Consider the following 17,637-nt stretch of genomic DNA (forward strand, 5'->3'; position numbering starts at 1 on the left):
CGCCAGGGGGCCCGGGCCCCTCCCCCCCCATTTTAAAATTTGGCCGGGCCCCTGACGCCAGTAGCAGTAGTACTGGCCTATCGGCGGCCCTGCTCACGACCTAAAGTCCATGAGAAATGGCCATGTTGGTCCCTTTAAGGGGCTTATTCACACAAAAGTGAATGATGGCAATTTGACAGACATTCTAAAACTCATGAATGTCTATGGGTATATTCATGTGTCTACTTTAGGCTAAGGCCCCATGTTGCGGAAACACAGCTTTTTTTTGTTGTTGCAGTTTTTGTCACAGTTTTTTGAGCCAAAGCCAAGAGTGGCTACAAAAGGAATGGGAAATATATAGGAAACTCTCAAACTTCTCCCTTCTGTTCAATCCACTCCTGGCTTTGGATAAAAAAAAACACAGCAAAATCTGCAACAAAAAAACACTGCGTTTCCGCAACGTGGTGCCTCTGCCTTAGGCTGAAGACCCACATTGTGAAAACAGCTGTTTTTGTTACAGATTTTGCTGTGGTTTTTTGAGCCCAGAGTGGCTACAAAAGGAATGGGAAATATCTAAGAAGCTCTTCTACCTTCTGTTCAAGCCACTCCTGGCTTTGGCTCAAAAAACCTGAACAAAATCTGCAAGCTGCGTTTTCGCTACGTGGGGCCTCTGCCTTAATGTTTCAAAGTTAGAGTATGTCAGGTTTTTTTATGGCTGTGACAGACATCACTATTCTAGTCTTGTGTCTGTTTTTAATGTCTATTTTACATAGATTTTTAATTGTCAGTGAAAAAAAACAGATACACTTCATTGGTCTTTTTTTTTTTTCGTCCAACTTACTCATCTGTTTTTGACGTCACTGAAACGGATATATTGGATACATTACCCAAAATACGGACCTTAAAATAGACCCCATAGACTTGTATGGGGTCTGTTAGGCTTGAAAAACAAACAAGGATAGGACATGTTCTATGTTTTAACCAATGTGTATGAATTCATCGACTCCCATTGTTTTTGTTTTTTTTTAAATGTAGATTGTGAGCCCCACATAGAGCTCACAATGTACATTTTTACCCTATCAGTATGTCTTTGGTATATGGGATGGAAATCCATGCAAACACGGGGAGAACATATAAACTCCTTGCAGATGTTTTTTTTTCCCTTGGCAGGATTTGAACACCCAAAATCCAGCGCTGCAAGGCTGCAGTGCTAACCACAGAGCCACCGTGTGGACCCTGATAGTGTAAGTCCCGGACCAGGAATCGAACCCAGGCCGCGGAGGTGAGAGCGCTGAATCCTAACCACTAGACCACCAGGGAAGGTCATCAACTCCCATTGTTATGGATGTTTAGCAGCTGTTGAAAAACAATTTTTAAAAAGTCAGTTTTTCACTGTTGTGTGCATGGTGCCTTAGGTTTTAAGCCTTACTTACACAAGCAATGTTAACCCCTTAAGGACCAGGCCATTTTTTGGTTTCGCATTTTCGTTTTTCCCTCCTCACATTTCAAGAGCCATAACTTTTTCATTTTTCAGTTCACAGAGTCACATGATGGCTTATTGTTTGCGGGACAAATTGTACTTTGTAATGGCACCATTCAATATGCTCTGCAATGTACTGGGAAGCTGGAAAAAAATTCAGAATGAGGCGCAATTGGAGAAAAAATGCATTTGCGCCATTTTCTTATGGGTTTAATTTTTACAGCATTCACTGTTTGGTACAAATGACATGTTACCTGTGTTCTACGTGTCAGTACAAACGCGGTGATACCAAATTTATATAGTATTTGAAATTTTTTGATACTTTTAAAAAAATGATAAACTTTGCAAAATAGAAAAAAAAATTTGTGTCATCATGTTCTAACACCTGTAACTTTTTCATATTTCCATGTATGGAGCTGGTTGTGGTGTCTTTTTATGCGGGACAAGATGACGTTTCTATTGATACCATTTGGGGAAAGATCCGATGGTTTGATCACTTTTTATTCAATTTTTTATAGGAGGCAAAGTGTTGAAAAAAACGCTTTTTGGCTGTTTTTATTTTTTTTGCCGCTACGCCGTTCGCAGTACGGGATAAATGTTTTAATATTCTAATAGTTCAGGCATTTTGGAGCGCAGGGATACCTAATATGTTTATGTTTAATGTTCTTTAATTACTTTTATAGCTGATCTAGGGAAAGGGGGGTGATTTGAACTTTTATATTTTTTTTATTTTTTTAATACTTTTAAAAACTTTTTTTTTTCTTCTGTTACATTTATGATCAGACCCCTTAGGTACCTTGAAACCTAGGGAGTCTGATCGCTCATACTATTCACTGCAATACTACAGTACTGCAGTGAATAGCAGAATCCCAGCACTTCTATTAGACGATGCCTCTGGCATCGTCTAATAGATCTAGTGCAGAGACAAGCCTGGAAGCCTTCAATAGGCTTCCGGCTGTCATAGCAACCGATCACCGCCCTCTTGTGACGTTCAGGAGGGCGGCGATCGGGGAAACATGGCGGCGCCCATGCCGCCTGCGCTGTTTACACGCTGCGGTCGTGTTTGACCGCAGTGTGTAAAGGGTTAACAGCAGCGATCGGCTCGGGCACCGACCGCTGCTGTTAGTGGCAGGTCCTGGCTGTATTATACAGCCGGCATCTGCCGTGTATGGAGCGAGCTCAGCGTGTGAGCTCGCTCCATACATCCCCATGCGACCCATGACGTACAGTTACGTCAAGGGTCGCTAAGGGGTTAATGGTCATGTAATGACATTTTTTATATATATAAAATGTCACATAGCTGCATTATAACAATAATAATAATAAATTTTATTTCTACAGCGCCAACATATTCCGCAGCGCTGTACAATTTGTAGGGTTCAAATACAGACAGAAAGATACATTACAAAGAAAGTCATTTCACGCAATGGGACTTAGGGCCCTGCTCGCAAGAGCTTACAATCTATGAGGTAGAGGGGGTGACAGAAGAGGTAGCAGGGGCGGTATTGCTTATGCAGAGGTCAGACACTTTTGTAATAGAGGTGACTGTCATTACATAAACATAAGACTTTATGAGCCGTCAACAGTCGTGTCCTTTAACATGTGGATGGAGCTTGGACCTATAAAGTTAGCATGAGATGACATCATATCATGTGGGAGCGGGGACAGAGGAGGGTAAAGGGTTTACGTTAAAAATTGTGATAGGCTTGTCTGAAAAGATGCGTCTTTAGTTTGCGTTTGAAACTGTAGAAATTGGGAGTTAATCTGATTGTCCGGGGTAGAGCATTCCAGAGAAGTGGTGCAGCTCGGGAAAAGTCTTGTTTACGAGCGTGGGAGGTTCTGATAATAGAGGATGTAAGTGTTAGGTCATTGAGTGAACGGAGAACATGGGTTGGGCGGTAGACAGAGATGAGGGAGGAATTGTATGGAGGTGCGGCATTATGGAGAGCCTTGTGGATGAGAGTGATAACTTTATATTTTATTCTATATTGAATAGGCAGCCAATGTAGCGACTGACACAGACCAGAGGCATCGCTGTAGCGTCTAGACTGATAGATGAGCCTGGCCGCTGCATTCAGAATAGATTGTAGAGGAGAGAGTTTAGTGAGGGGAAGACCGATTAGTAAGGAGTTACAGTAGTCAAGGCGAGAATGAATCAGAGAGACAATAAGTGTCTTTAGTGTATCTCTGGTGAGGAAAGGGCGTATTCTGGAGATTTCTGAGGTGGAGGTGACATGAACGTGCGAGTGCTTCAACATGAGGGGTGAAGGAAAGGTCTGCGTCAAACATGACCCCGAGGCAGCGGGCCTGCTGCCTAGGAGTTATAGTAAGGCCTGAGACTGCAATGGATATATCAGGGACAGATCTGTTAGATGGTGGAAACAGAAGTAGTTCAGTCTTGGAGAGATTTAGTTTCAGATAGAGTGAGGACATGATATTTGAGACAGCAGAGAGACAGTTGCTGGTGTTCTGTATGAGTGCAGGGGTGATGTCATGGGAAGATGTGTATAATTGGGTGTCATCAGCATAAAGATGGTACCTGAAGCCAAATCTGGCAATGGTTTGTCCAATGGGGGCTATGTAGAGAGAAAAGAGCAGGGGGCCTAGGACCGAGCCCTGAGGAACCCCAACAGCAAGGGAAAGAAACAGAGCCCGCAAATGATACACTAAAAGTGTGGTCTGAGAGATAAGAGGAGAACCAGGAGAGCGCAATGTCATTGAGGTCAACTGAGCAGAGCATAGTGAGGAGGAGTTGATGGTCAACAGTGTCAAAAGCTGCAGAGAGGTCCAGAAGAATAAGAAGAGAGAAGTCACCATTGGATTTAGCCATTAGGAGATCATTGGAGACTTTTGTGAGAGCCGTTTCAGTAGAGTGCAGAGCGCGGAAACCAGATTGTAAGGGGTCAAGCAGAGAGTTAGCAGAGAGATAGCGGATTAAACGAGAACAGACCAGGCGTTCCAAGAGTTTAGAGATGAAGGGGAGGTTAGAGACGGGTCGATAGTTAGCAGCACAGGATGGGTCCAGGGAGGGTTTTTTCAATAGCAGGGTTATAACAGCATGCTTGAAGGAGGATGGGAAGATTCCAGAAGAGAGAGAGAGGTTAAATATTTTAGTAAGGTAAGTCGTGACAGCAGGCGACAGAGATTGGAGAAGGTGTGAGGGGAAGGGGTCACTACTGCAGGTTGTATGGCGAGATGAAGAAAGTAGTTGGGAGACTTCCTCTTCTGTAACAGGTTCAAAAGATGAGAATGGACAGTGTGAAGTGCGGTTGGTGAGGGGATTATTGCTATGGTAGGTGGTGGGATCAATGCCGCTTGGGCAGTAATTTCTTGACGGATCTTATCAATTTTATCATGGAAATAAGTGGCAAGGTCATCGGCACTAAGGTCTGTGAATGGCGTCTGCACCTTGGGTGTGAGTAAGGAGTGAAAAGTTTCAAAAAGCCTTTTAGGATTGCTGGAGAGAGAAGAGATGAGGGCGGTGAAATAGTCTTGTTTGGCGAGGTAAAGGGCAAAACTATATGTTTTAAGCATAAATTTGAAGTGGAGGAAATCTGCAGGTGAACGTGATTTTCTCCAGAGACGTTCGGCACACCTAGAGCACCGCTGAAGAAATCGTGTCTGTGGCGTGTACCAGGGTTGCTGCCTCCTATGTGGGACTTTACGAGTGGAGGGGGGAGCCACCTCATCCAATGCATTTTTAAGGGTTTCATTATAGTGACTGGTGGCCAGATTGGGACAGAAGATTGAGGAGATGGGGATAGAGAGGACTGTAGAGTATCTGAGAGGTGCTGGGTGTCGATAGTGTGCAAGTTCCTATATGTGTGTTGGGAAATCAATACATGTCCTATTTTTACCCATTTTTATAGATTGAGATTCCTCAATAGATTGAAGTCTACAAGGGATCTGTGAAAAAAAGTTCTCAAATGGATTGAAAGCTGCCATGAAAAAAACAGACAAATGTTTTTTTTTTCAGTGTTAGCATGAATGCAGACTACTGCAACAGATTTATCAAAGTGTCCGATGCTGTTTTTTTGATAATTTATTTTAACAGCCTCAGCAAAGGGCACGTGACGTCGCTACCTGTGACGCCCCTTAGGTCTCTTCCTGCGACCGCTGATTGGCCTCGAGTCACGTGACTGCTGTGAAAAAAATAAGGACTATACACTATATGTTGGCCATTTCTACATTAAAGGGGTAAACTACAGTTCAGGAATACCATATGATATTAAAAAGCTAAGGGGCACCGCCTCACAATATTCCATAGATTCAGTTGTAGAAAAAATAGTTTACAAGCCTACCTATAACCACAGAGTTAGCTAACAATCAAAGATGACCACATTTGAATTTCCATACTCCTATATAAATGGACACAATCTGATTCTCCCTAACATAATGGTATGAAATGGGTTTCCTATCCCAACAATTTGTGGCTTCCGAGAACAGCACCTGTCTCGAAAGTGTAAGGGAGCCATGGGCGAACACTAACCAGGGCCACTTGATGGTGGCAATATGGCTGTTCGGCTACAGTCAGCATCTGCACTCCCCCTTGACCAATTCACTGCTGTATTCAGCCTTTTCCTCTTGACCTTTCATCCAGAAACCTCTCCTGCAGGTCATCCAAGCCACCCACCAGCAATGAAGTATACGGCCATATTGCCACCATCAAGTGGCCCTGGTAAGTGTTCGTCCATAGCGCAACACTGATGCTTGGTTGTTGCTCATCGGGATAAGGTGAGCAAAGTACGGGGTTGAGCCAGGACCCGCTGTATGTCCAGGATTCTATTACTATGCAGAACATGCAGCATACATACAGCTGTAGTGAGGCTGTAGTGAAGTTAATAGCATTAGGAGTGATATCCATTATCAGTATTCATCTTCATAACAGTGTCTGTCATCAGCAGCCATCTTCATAACCTACAGTGTCTGTCAGTTTGCACTTTCTCTTGTGTTTTCATATGTACATGATTCTAATCTACACCCCCATGCTTAACCTTGCCCCAACCACACTCCTTCCCTTCCCCCATTCACACCCCTTCCCACCCCCACCGGGCCATAGAAAAATTGTCTTGCTGAAACTGGTCCCTGGTGGAAAAAAGGTTGGGGACCACTGGTCTAAAGGAAGCACTGCTCATCACTGGAAGACCTGCCCTCTTTCTATTAAGTGTCCTAAGTTATCTGGTCTGTAGAAGCAGATGAAGTTCTTCTGTCAAGGAGGCTCACAAACTCTTCCAAGTTGGTGAAACTCCAAGCTATCCTCTGCTCCTTCTTCCAAGCCAGCCCACTCCCACCCTGGGTAGCCTGACTACACCTGATGTGAGTGAGTCAGAGCAGAAGAGAGTAAAGCTAAATTCATACGACAGTTGTTAATGGCAGCATTAAAATGAATGTCAGCAAATGGGGGGCTATTCACTTCACCATTATTTTGAGGGTCCGTTGTCACGGACCCTTAACCTATAGGTCATATCCTATTTCTGTCTGTTTTCACAGTTGCACCTCGGTTGTGTTAGTGTAGCATAACAGACAACTTCTCCCACGGTGTAATTCACAGGCTGCAACTACATTTTGCCTCTAAGCAGAGAACACTGACTGCTTGATGACCTGCAACAATTAAAATACATAAATAACATGGGGTAAACATGTTATAACACAATATAGTGTAGCAATAAGCCAACTAGGCCAAATTGTGTCTCACTACTAATACTATGCTTCCACTACAGTCATAGTCACAGTCAAGACAGGATTTTAAAGGGGTTGTCTGGGGTTAAGGGGATGATGTCACTCCTTGAGGAAAGACCACTTTGTCAGGTGTGTGGAGTCTTACAAAGCCATTTTAGCTCCACTGTGGGAGGTTATGGGAAGAACATGCAAATTTGTTTCCCAGGATGTAAATAGGGAAACAGTGCCTCTGTATGCTGCCCTCTAGGGGAAGCTCTCTTGAACATCATGCTCGACTTTCCCACAAGCCTTTGCTGCAATGATGCAGGATTTTGCCAAGTTAGTATCCCAGCTGCGGACAGCGCTGCTTTGATCTGATTGGATCTCATCAGTTCAGCCTAGGGAGCACTGACTTGGCAAAGGTGAGAGACTTCTAGACTATGTTATGGGGATGTGTGGAGTGCATGCGCATGTGTGGGGTGCATACGCAGTAGCATGCTGCTTCTACTACTGCGCATGTGCCATTTTTTATCAATGTCAGTTCGCGAGTTAGACGGGACCCGAGGACATCGCTGGAAGAGGAGGCTTGGCTGAAGGTGACGTCGGACCCTGAATGCCTGCCCAGCGTGCACGTTCGGTAAGTTGTATTTATTCTGTTTTAGGGTATTATTTTAAAACGGGGGTAGTTTAATATAACTTTAGCGGTGCCTGAATAGCCTTTTTAAAGGCTATTCACGCATATGTGGGGCTCTATCAGCATGATTTTGCTGATAGAGCCCCTTTAATCAGGTGCAGGTCCAAGAGGTAGGACCAGGGGTGAACCTGCCCCTTTCGCCGCCCGAGGCGGATGACAGAAAGCCGCCCCCCCCCCGGGAGGAGGGGGCGTGGTGGAGGGGCAGGGCTAAGTGAATGGGCGGGGCTTAGCTGCGTTCACAGGCAGAGAGCAGGCACGGAGAGGACCTGCTCTCTGCCTGAGCGTGAGGGGAGGCTGCTGGAGCAGCGCTGCTCCAGTGGCCTCCCCAATCCACCGCTTGGTGCTAAGCCAGTCCAGGACAGCTTGTTCTGGACTGGCTTAGGTAAGCAAAAATACCGCCCTCCCTGGGGCCCTGGCATAGCGCCGTCTGAAGCGGTCGCTTCAGGTCGCCTCATGGGAGGTGCGGTGCTGGGTAGGACATGTATCCTGTGTACGTAAATGTCTGAGATGGCAAACCCTTTTAATGTTTGGAAAGTCTGCAATGTCAGTATGACCCTTCTAATAATACATCATGACATACAGGATCCATGTTGTTACAGTATTGTTTTCCCTTAATGAATATATTTTCAAGACGGCTGCTTAGTGCATAATACAGTGGTGTAACAATGCCATTGAAGAGCATCTTTACACAGGGTGCAGAGGGTTTCCTCGCTATCAGTATAGCAGACTTGGTTATCTGCTTAGCTTGACAAGTTGAAGACTCCAGCCCTGTGCGACTGAAATTCTGAAATCTGGGAGATACAATACAATAGTATCATTGCTGATTTCTGATAGACTCCTGGTAAACTCCTGTGAGCAGGGCTCTCACTCCTATTGTTTGATATGTTGATTGTTTTGTTACACTGTAATGTTTGATATTGTCTGTTCATGTAACCTGTGATTTGTAAAGTCCCACCAGACCATACCTTTAGCATTGCAGGCCGGCTCCAGCGTCATGAGATTGCAGAAGTCGGCCTGTTCTTATGATAGCCAGGAGCCTACTGAAGGTTCACAGGCCTGTTTTAGGAATACAGTGTCTCCCTCTCGATACGCGTCAGCTGGATGTTTGAATTTATCATTTTTTCCTGTTATACCATCCTGTGTCTGTGATTGATGCTACAATTTTTCTATTTTCGTCACCTATGGGTACATGAATGCTAGTCTTATGGACGAACAATCAACAATTAGCATTGCATAATTTTTTAACTTTATGGAATTAATAAAAGGAAGAAGTTTTTATTGCGCCTACTATGGATTGACACATTCCAAGCCGGAGGAATGCCATGTCCATGCGATTTGTCCGATACCTTGGGAAATTGGAGTTTGGGTGAGTGATACGTGTACCCATTCACTTTTATGAACATTTCTTTATTTTTCTCATTATTTTCATATTAGGCAGCTGTGTGTTCTTCCCCCCCTCCCCGTTTTTCCTCTACCGCACCGTATTTCAGTGGTACCCCACAATTACCTCTTTCTCGTAAATCAGACAACTCTGAACTTTGTGGCATCTTGAATGCGACTAATGCCAACGCTGTTTCCCATTTAACGGCGGAAGGTGTGACGTACATCACGACCATAGATATCTTCATTCGCATGGGTGTCCAAATACTTATTGGTAGACAGTGTATTACCATTGAGGCTGGTCTATGTTTGTTTTCTATTTCGCTGTTTTTGGCACAACTAAAAAGTACATCTGGCCCCGCAAAAAAGATGCTCTATGCGGGGCACTGATATCGCTGAATATCAGGCCATCATATAGGGACTTAAATCAGCTAAAGGGGTTGTCCAGGCAAAAATTTTATATTTTAAATAGGCTGGGGAGGGTGAAAAAAAATCATACTCACCTTTCCCTGGTGCTCTGATGCTTCCAAGTGTGATCCTGCTGGTCCATTGTTGTCTTCTGATGGAAGTCCCCAACGCACATGACCGCTGAAGTCAGTCACCGGCCTCAGCGAAGGATATGTGATGTTACTATCTGTCATGTCCCGGGGTCACTTCCAGTCACGTGACTGCTGAGGCCAATCAGCAACTTCAGAGGAAGGGATCCGGGATGTCACAGCGAGCAGTTTCACTTCTAGAATACACCAGGCAGTGTGAACGGATTGTGCTGGGAGGACACGGAAGCACCGAGGAAAGGTGAGTATGATTTTGTTTTTCACCTCCTCCAGCCTATTTTAAAAGTAATTTTTTGTCCAGACAACCTCTTTAACACCCTCCCCATCCCCTCTCCATATAGTGCTGTGAGCTAGTCAGATATACAGATTCTACATAAAGAAGCACTCTGAGTAAAGATAAAAGGGCTCTATCAGCAAAATTATGCTGTATGAGCCCCACATATGCATGAATAGCCTTTAAAAAGGCTATTCAGGCACCGCTAATGTTATTTTAAACACTCCCCCCCCCCCCCCGTTTTAAAGTAAAACCCTAAAAACATATGTAAATTATACTTATCGTGCACAGAGGGCGGTGATGACGCTCCGACGTCATCTTCTGGCACTTCCTCTTCTTTCTTCTACTTTCGGCGACGCCCTCCGGCCTGGCTCTTCCCCAGCTTCATTGTTGTCTACTTCCGGTGGTTCAAATCCGATTGGTTCAAATCCGGTGTGTGCGCACTGCTAATGAGAAAAATGGCGCCGGTGCGTGTGCAGTAGCTCTGGAGAGAGCGCTACTGCGCACGCTCCGGATTTGAATCAATTGGATTTGAACCGCCGGAAGAAGACGACGACGATGAAGCCGGGGAAGAGCCAGGACCAGAGGGCGTCGCCGAAAGAAGAGGAAGGCGTGCCAGAAGATAACATTGGATCGTGCACCACCGCACACAATAAGTATAATTTACACATATGTTTATAGGGTTTTATTTTAAAACGTGTGTGTGTGTGTGTGGGGGTTTAAAATAACATTAGCGGTGCCTGAATAGCCTTTTTAAAGGCTATTCACGCATATGTGGGGTTCATACTGCATAATTTTGCTGATAGAGCCCCTATAAGGAAGAGAAGAGCAGCCTAATAAGTGGGAAATTATTATATATTATTATTAGATTTCCTTAATAAAACATATTACAAAGTTTCTTGAACTCGCATGAATAATTCATTTATGAAAAGTTGTTTATAACTGGAGGTAAGCTTTAACACACACAGCAACTCATCAAACATTTTGCAATTTGTAGAAAATCTAAGGGTACGCTAGGTTGCATATATACAAATGCGGAGTTTACCCTTCGATGTCTATAACATTTCTAGTAATTTGCAGCTTTCTTACTCTAAAGCTACATACACACATCCTTGTACATGTAGCCAGGCTGTGATTAAACGGCACAGAGGACACTTGGGTGACATCTGTGTGCTGCCCATGCCTCCAAGAACCCTATTCAGTGCTGTCAGTGAACCTGGGCTGCAAAAAAGACAATTATAAGACCTGCCTATAAGTTTTGCCTCAGGTTCACAGCTGCATACACAGGTCTGTGATAATACACGTGTGTGTGTGTGTATGTGGTCACAGAAATAAATGGGTCAGCTCTGAAAAACACGGCTAGCACACTCACAAAGCATGTAGTCATGTGCATGGAGCCTTACTTTTAGTTCTTAGGTTGCTTTAGATTTTTCATATAAGATTATTATTTTATGGTTAGGTGAAGCGTGTACCTTAGGCTGGTCTTACACGACCGTAGTTTTACACCGCAAATGGTCCGCAATTGCGGGTTTAAAATTGCGGACCATTTACGGTCCCATAGTTTACTATGAGGCCTCTTACACGACCGTAGATTTTGTCAGTGGTGTGGCGCGCCGCAACCGTTCTCCGGACAGTATACCACATGTCCGTAATGGCCGTGTTTTTACGGCACGGCACGGAAGGTCCAATAGAAGTCTATGGACGCGTGCATTTTTTCGGATACACACATGTTCAGTGTGTATCCGTTATTGCGGATGTTAACATGTGTGTTTTGTGGTGTGTTTTGTTTTTTACGGATCCGCATAATACTGATACACACAGAACGTTGCAAATGCACTTTGCGGTTGGGCACGGACATCTGCGGAATGAGTTTTTAGAGGGAAATTTGTGTTGCGGATCCGCAAATTGTGGACCGCAAAAAACACTACGGTCAAGTAAGACCAGCCTTAACTTGGCATTTGGAGAAATACATAGCAAGGGAGCAATAGAGTGTACTTTATGATGGGTGTGCTCTTATGTGATTAGCATTTAGCAATGTGTATTCGTCACCTCGCACTTCAGTGACGGGCCATGAATCATGTTCTACATGAACAGCTGAAAGTGAGATTATATATAGAAGTGGCCACCAGGCATTTAACCAGTCTAGATTTTACTACTGTGTGCTCTATCATGCTCAGTTCTGTGAAGAGAAGATGTACAACATAATGTATGATACTCATATATGACCGCTTTTGTGTCTTCTCATGAATAAGATCTCTTCCATTGTGTGGTATAAATATGCTGCACTGTCACAAGTGCTAGTTTACATTTCCAAACTGATGTTTGACTCCACTGTTTGTCCAGCTGCCACGCTTAGTCTCCGTATGTACTATACAAATCATATTAGTAAGTCTAAGCTACGCATTATGTACCAGCAGGTCATTCATTTAAAAACACATTTATATAGAATATTAAAAACTACTACATTGAAAGAAAGAAACTCTTCATAATCCTAAAATTGAATTTATTTCTCTGCATTGAGTTATGGCCCATGTCAGAATCTTATTAGAGAAAACAAATAAACTTTTTTACCATTTAGACCACTAAAGGACCTATGATAGACTGTGTAGCCACATCTGACAGTTCTCCTTGTCATTTTCTGATTGGTGATTTTTACTGATTTGTGTGTTTAACCAGTGAATCATACATCAGCTGACAACTATAGGCAGTGGAGCAGATAATGATGCAGTTTTTAGCGAAAGTGGAAGTGGGCTCAAAAGGAATGGGAAGTATATGGGAAGGTCTTATACTTCTTCCTCTGAATTTGGCTCAAATAATGACATAAAAAACTTCAGTCGTGGGTCGTGTGCCTACACTGAAATCTATACCATCTTGTAGCCAGCTTAGATTTCAGGCTTAATTTAGAGACAGAAAGGACAGGTCCATCATATCATTCCATGCTGCACTGCCACTCATGTTCCCACAGCTACCACCACTGCCACCACTCAGCCAGACATGTCCTGCATGGTTCATCACATGCCACTATACCACACTGTTTTGCTACAGTGTTGGTATAAAAAAAAAAAAGCAACTAGGCACACAGTGACAAATTTGTGTCCCAAATAAGAAAATGAGCTAATTTTTGTATAAACCATTGTTTTTTGCAATATAACCGCTATTTGTTGGTAGAAAAAAGATAAAAGAAGGGCACTCACCAATTGATGTTTCTTCTTATAATTCAAATCCTTTTATTAGGTACATTTTTTATAAAAACAGCCTTTTGGGAGGGAGGAATGACATTCGAGGTGAGAGATAGAGGCAACAGCTGTATTGCGTTCCTCAGAACGCTTTTTCAAGCCTTAAATGCGATCGCATAAGTTGCTGATCATGGGCTCCAAACTCTGAGACCCCAACCAACCCCGAGAATGAAGATCATAATATCACCAATGACATGAAAATTTTGATTTTAAGAGGGAATTTTAAATCCAAGAAGAACAAACGGATTTATGAGTACAAGTGCATGACCCTATTTAACACTCTGGAGAATGGAATGAACCTTTCACATGGGTTCATGGCATCCTACAGAAATCACTGACCTTAGACAGCCATCAAGACACTCTGAACTGATAAGAGCCTGGGAACTGGGGATTTGTTTATGTATACATACCAATATGCCTCTTCCCCCTTCCCCCCTCCCTCCTAAAATTCTATCCCTATGTGTCCTGTTGTACATAAATATGAAGCCTTCAGAAATTGTTTTTAGTTATATCTGAAGAAGAAGCCGAGAGCTTCGAAACGTTATAATCTGTCATCATTATGAGTTAGCCATTAAAAAAGGTATCATCTACTGAAGACTTTCAAGTTTTTTGTTTTTTTTTTTTATATTCAGAACAATAAGTATTTTAAACTATTACACCATAAATCAAGCAATCTGTTTCTAGCCCCCTAGCTGGACAAAAAAAAAACCATATTAAAACAGCTCTCTAATTTCCTGCAAATATACTGCGACATTCTGTTATAATAGAGTAAACTGTTTCTGTTGCACAGCATTTGTGACACGACAAGTCATTTCACAGTGGGAAACTACTTTTCTCTCTATGCCCTCCTGCACCTAGATGATTTTAGCCAAATTGATTGCAACCAAAGTAGTCCATGCAGAAAGAGTCATGGTAAAAAAAAGCCTCTATTATATTTATTATTGCAATTCAGAAATATGATATATAGCTCTACCATCATGTACCACTCATTTTGTATGCAATTTTTTCATAGATGGTCATGTGTAGTCTTCTGCACACACTTCACTGCATGTGTCTGACAGCTCAGAACGGATCTCTTAATGGTTTTTACAGCCCATTTACCAAAATGACAAAAATATTGGGTTGCATGACTAACCTTAGTTTTCTCACTTTGTTATTTTCACAGCCTCAGCAAACAAAGCTAGCCTTACAGTGGCTTACAAAAGTATTCATATCCCTTGAACTTTTTCACATTTTGTCACCTTACAACCACAAACCTAAACGTATTTTACTGAGATTTTAAGTGATAGACCAACACAAAGTAGCAGATAATTGTGAAGTGGAATGAACTGCTACATGGTTTTCAAAATTTTAATCAAATAAATATCTGAAAAGTGTGACGTGCAAAAGTGTTCAGCTTCTCTATATCAATACTTCATAAAGCCACCTTTGGCTGCAATTATAGCTGCAAATCTTTTGCTCTATGGGATTTAGGTCTGGATTTTAACTTGCCACTCTTCCGTAAAGGCCAGATTTGTAGTGTGCACAACTTATAGTTGTCCGGTGGACAGATTCTACCACCTGAGCTGTGGATTTCTGCAGCTTCTCCAAAAGGACTGTGGGCTTCTTGACTGCTTCTCTGACCAGAACTCTACCTGCTCGAGTAGTAGTAGTAGTTTAGGTGGATAGCCATGTTTTGCTAGGTTTGCAGCTGTACAATAATTTTCCCATTTTTGCATGATGCATTGAACAGTGCTCTTTGGGATGCTCAAAACTTAGGATATGTTTTTATAACCTAACTCTGCTTTAAACTTCTCCACAACTTTATCTCTGACCTGTCTGATGAGTTTCTTTAGATGTATATCAAATGAATCCCCCAATTTTGATGGGTCTAATCAGGCTTGAACAGGCCTAATGGGTTACTGGTGAATCCTCAGTTGGGCCCCTTTAGTGGTTCCTACCGGACTCCACTGTTTTTATTAATAGGCAGTGGATGTCTGTTATTAGGCAACGTAATGATCTGGGCTGGGAGCGGTATGGGGCCTGCTGGAGATGGCTGGGGCCCAACAGCACCATGATAGCGATCGGGAAAAGCCTGGCTCCCCGGCCGCTATACATAGTTAATGGCAAGGGGCGCGGCGTTATGTGATGCCTGTACATGCTGGAGCTCCCAGCAAACGCTTTGGGGCTCTGATAGCCTGTGAATAATGTCACACAACCCAGACATCACTGCTGGGGCCTGTGATTGGGGCGCGCTGATGTCGATATGCTATTATGAGGTTAGGCACTGAAGTTGGATGGGAAGGTCTGGCTTGTAAAATGACATTCCACTTTCCCCAAATTGCAATCAATCAGGTTAAGATCAGGAACCTGCATAGATCTTTTGTCTTTCTGTACACCAAAGTCAATAAACCATGCCCTTATAGATTGCATTCTTTGCACAAGGGCAATCATGAAATAACATAAAAGGCTCTTCCCCTAACTGTTACCACAAAGTTTGATCATTTTGCATGCTTTAGCATTAATGTTGCTCCTTACTTGAAATACGTGGCCTAGCATAAACCCTCCTCCAACAAATCGTATACTTCAATGCTGTACTATACATTCCAGGAGTTAGCATTCTGGAGGCATCATCCATTCCCAGATTTGTCCTTCACACTGTCAGGTAATGAAAGAATATTTACATCTTTGGAGAACATGTGTCCAGATGATGCTTCCATGTCCACATAGGTCTGACAATGTAGTATACTCAGGGTCGGACTGGCCCGCCGGAGCACCGGGGAATCCCCCTGTGGGCCCCAGGCCCTGACTATATAGAAGCACTGGTCAGGGGCCCGATCGGGATGTCAGGGACTGGTTCGGGCCCCTGTCCAGTGCATTTACATTGATAAACTGAGCGATGCTGCTAGTGGCAGGGGCTGGAACAGTAAGCTCAGGGCCCCAGGCTGCTGGCAGCGCTGTAATGAATAAAGAATCACAGCTGCCGCCAGTTTCCCAGGGCCCCGACACTTACACACAGAGGCCTCCTGCCAGTGCAATCTTAGGAAGCGATCTCTCTGCAAGCCGGGACTTCCTTCCCCTCCCCCTCCCAGCAGTGAGTCATCGTTTACATCGGCCCGTGTGGGGACAGAGGAGTCTGCTGCTGCTGCTGCTTCACAAATGTGAGTATATTTTTTTCTTTTTTTTGGTAAAATGTAATATTTAATATGTATATGTGTACATTTGTTTAACCCTTAAGTCCTATCATGGTGTCTATCATACACCACTACCATACACATATCACTATGATAGACACCATGATAGTACTTAAGGGTTAAAGCATGTGTCTTGTATACTGTGTGAGGACTGTATGTTTGTATACAGGTATGTGTGTGTGTATATACAGCATTCTATAATAATGTGTGAGTGTATGTATATATGTTAGTATATATGGTATATATGGTATATGAATGTATATAAATGTGTATATACTAGATATATACAGTCCTATGAAAAAGTTTGGGCACCCCTATTAATCTTAATCATTTTTTGTTGTAAATATTTTGGTGTTTGCAACAGCCATTTCAGTTTGATATATCTAATAACTGATGGACACAGTAATATTTCAGGATTGAAATGAGGTTTATTGTACTAACAGAAAATGTGCAATATGCATTAAACCAAAATTTGACCGGTGCAAAAGTATGGGCACCTTAACAGAAAAGTGACATTAATATTTAGTAGATCCTCCTTTTGCAAAGATAACAGCCTCTAGTCGCTTCCTGTAGCTTTTAATCAGTTCCTGGATCCTGGATAAAGGTATTTTGGACAAACAATTCAAGTTCAGTTAAGTTAGATGGTCGCCGAGCATGGACAGCCCGCTTCAAATCATCCCACAGATGTTCAATGATATTCAGGTCTGGGGACTGGGATGGCCATTCCAGAACATTGTAATTGTTCCTCTGCATGAATGCCTGAGGATTTGGAGCGGTGTTTTGGATCATTGTCTTGCTGAAAAATCCATCCCCGGCGTAACTTCAACTTCGTCACTGATTCTTGAACATTATTCTCAAGAATCTGCTGATACTGAGTGGAATCCATGCGACTCTCAACTTTAACAAGATTCCCGATGCCGGCATTGGCCACACAGCCCCAAAGCATGAAGGAACCTCCACCAAATTTTACAGTGGGTAGCATGTGTTTTTCTTGGAATGCTGTTTCTTTTTGGACGCCATGCATAACGCCTTTTTTTATAACCAAACAACTCAATTTTTGTTTCCAAAATGAAGCTGCCTTGTCCAAATGTGCTTTTTCATACCTCAGGCAACTCTATTTGTGGCGTACGTGCAGAAACGGCTTCTTTCTCATCACTCTCCCATACAGCTTCTATTTGTGCAAAGTGCGCTGTATAGTTGACCGATGCA

The sequence above is a fragment of the Leptodactylus fuscus genome, chromosome 3 (genome assembly GCF_031893055.1).
Source record: "Leptodactylus fuscus isolate aLepFus1 chromosome 3, aLepFus1.hap2, whole genome shotgun sequence".
Lineage (NCBI taxonomy): Eukaryota > Metazoa > Chordata > Amphibia > Anura > Leptodactylidae > Leptodactylus > Leptodactylus fuscus.